This window comes from Streptopelia decaocto (assembly GCF_964273445.1).
Source record: "Streptopelia decaocto genome assembly, chromosome: 8".
Classification (NCBI taxonomy): domain Eukaryota; kingdom Metazoa; phylum Chordata; class Aves; order Columbiformes; family Columbidae; genus Streptopelia; species Streptopelia decaocto.
In genome coordinates, this window is record NC_138662.1 from 18,696,906 (window position 1) to 18,700,145 (window position 3,240).

Consider the following 3,240-nt stretch of genomic DNA (forward strand, 5'->3'; position numbering starts at 1 on the left):
AAGGCATTGGCACCACGAAATGTCAGGTCTCAAAATGGAAATGGCCCGGCATTGTTTAGGACTGATTCCAGGAAATGCCTCTTGGATAGAAACACTCTCGCTGCCCCTTGTCCATGACCACGTGAGGAAAAGTATCTAAAATAGGTCATTGTTATGCACGGAGAGAACCCTGTTCCCTAAGCTCCCTTGGTTTCCAAGTAAACGAGCTTTGGAGGTAAGTTAGCAAAAAGAGGCTGATTCATTAGCAGCGAGGGAAATCTGTGCATTGGAGGGGTGCCCAGCTGCCCAAAGGGATTTACGTAGCGACATGCTCCTCAAATCTTAACAAGCTGAGTGATACACACACAGGCTTGAACTATATCACAATCACATGCTTGCTCGGCTCATTTCTTATCTCACGGGTTTCTCTGGAGAGTATCAGTTGCTTCAGTCCCTCATAGGATTTCAAATTTGTAAGGGAAGGAGTCACGGTGAGGTGTCTTCTAATGTGAGAAAATTCTGTATCTGTTTTCTTTTCCAAATTAGGTCACCTTGTAAGGCAGTTCTGGATGGAGTTTGTCCCTACAGTTATAGAGGCTGTAAATAACATTAGATGTTACAACACGTTTGATGGGATTTCATTGCGCCATCACTAGTCTATCTGAATATCATATCCCAAATTAATAACAAATTAATTTTATCTGCTGAAAGACCCCAACTGTCACCCTCCTCTCCGGAATGAGATCATTTTGGGCAGTTAATTCGCTTACAGGAGGAACAGGGCCAGCACATTCTTCTGGCTTCATTACAGAGGGCAGGCTTGTGCGCAGCCATGAGTGCTCTCTTTTGTCGAATTGTCTGGACTGCAAGGAGGAGAATTCAGTCTTTTTGGAGCATCTTCCGCCTCTTCTTTGTTGGCGCGTCAAGCACAAGTGCCAATTAGTGCCAGTGATGAGATGGGCACTCGTCCACAAGATCAGAAACGGAAACCCACAAACTGCTCTTGCGCAGGATGCTGAGCAGCTGTCGGATTATAAAGATCTCTGGCCCCTCCTGACCTGGGCCAGATTTGAACCATTGACCTAGAAGTGAAAAGCTTGAAATCCCTGCACAAGCCACGGGATAAATAGGACTTGCAGAACCGCACGTCCTCATTTCACGTTCAGTTGCTGCCATCTAATGGCAGATGGGAAGTGGAAAGGCCTCATGCAATCTTGTCCTTGAGGGTCTAGTATGTGGGAGAGCCTGTGCAAATAGTTCTCATCAGCCCCTAAGAGTGCTGAGGAAGCACATGGTGATTTGGGCTGGCTTTATTTCTCTATAGAACAGATTGGCAAAGGCCTGTTGTGCTGCAAGTCGAGGTGTCCCACTACAAAGAACGGATCTTCATGATGCTTGTGCTGCCCTATGCTGGGTTATTTCTGTATGTGAAACCTGAGTGAAAGTCTGTGGTTGTAACCTGGCTTAACATCTGTCCCAAGGGCAATGGCAATTGAGAGGTGGGTGCCCATGGCAAGAAGAGGCGATGAGAGAAAGTAGATAGGAGGTGGCACTTTTAATTTTGCCAAGTACCACTGGTGCACACAAAACATCTACACTTCCAAGAACTTTGATACGGGAAGAGGAGGAGATGAAGGCTAGAATAAAATAAACTCTCTGAAAACTATTTGGTCTGATCATAATATAAAATAATATTTATACTATTTAATAAACAATAATTTTATAATAAATTATATCTATAAAACATATTCTAAATTAATAGTATATAAATTATAATAAATAATATTTGAAGGAAAGATGTCTCCTTCTCCCTCTTGCCCAACTGTATTTTTTGTCTCTAAAACCCCAGATTTATAAGGCAGTAAGTATCTATCATATATCAGATTTGCACTGCCTGTTTCTACACGCAGATCTCCAAATAATACTTCTAAGCCACACTAGCTAACACTGTCTTATGGAGGAGAAAGGTTAGTGATTGCATATTTCTTCATGCATTCCTGCATGGCAGCCCTTGGGTGTCCAGAGGCATCTCCCGTGATGGGGCCACAGCCCAGTGACCCGTGGAGCAGCCTCCACAGCCTTAATACAGCCCCACTGGTGACCTGGGAACTCGTGTGGCCCAGCAGTCAAACTAGGGCTGTTGCCAGGGCTAACTGAAGTTGTAAATCAAGCTTTATATTTGAAAAATGTCTACAGTGGTCCCCAGTCATTGAAGAAATGTCATTTTATGACAGGGAAACTGTGGGAAGAAAAAAAAGTTATATCTCTGGGCAAAATACTGGAAAAGGCTGTTAAATGCTTGGCTGAAGGGAACAGTTGTTGTGAAGAAAGTCCAGGAGCAAAGCAACATGAAGGAGAGGAAGGGAAAACACACTTATTCTTATTTTCCTACTGGAGGAAACAGTCTTTAAAAGCACTGTGCAGAGAAACAGAAATGAGTGCAATGAGTCCTCAAATGCCATTGTAACTGCAGCTACTACCTGCACGTCTGTGGGACAGCAGAGAAAAGCAGCACACGTGAATTCGGGCTCAGTGGGGAGATAAAGCATTTTAGCACGAAGCCGCTCAGCTTCATGCCAACAAGCACTTTCCAGACAGCGTTGAGCAGCTGAACTCTCCTATCTGGAGTCACAGGAGCTCTGTTTGCAATCAAAGTCCAGGATCTATCTAAGCACCGTTGCTGCGCTTCTGCAAAAATGCGGCTTTGTGCCACTGCTGAAAGTCAGTCGGCCTTCTCAAACACACACCTGCTGGGGACGCAGCAGGGATTTCAGACTGGGACACGGGGAGGTGGTACGTGAGATGGTTACGTCTCCCCTGCACACAGAGTGAGGTCTGGCAGGTGCTGGCAGCGCCTGTTGGAGCTGATGGTTGGATCCCTTGTAGAATGGTGACATTCCTGAGCTGCAACTGAAATACCCTTGTCAGTCAAGCTCCCTAGGAGACTTTCCGCTTGCTCTGTAGATATTTCTCTGTGAAGATCAGTGGTAAAGTGATAGCAGAATACATTTAACAGGTCTAAAATTGTCTTGGCAAGGTTGCTACTTTTTAATCTGTATCCCTTCCCCTCTTTTTTCTCCCAGGAAAACACCATTTTCTGACTGTTCTCAGGGAAGAGTCGGTTGCAAAGCGAAGCCATAAAATCACACCAAGTGAGCTGAAATTTAAGCCTCGCCATTACAGCCCTGACATTCAGCAGTTATCGCGCACCGTCAACACACACCAGCTGCAGCGTTTCGTTACTGTCACAAAAACCTTCAG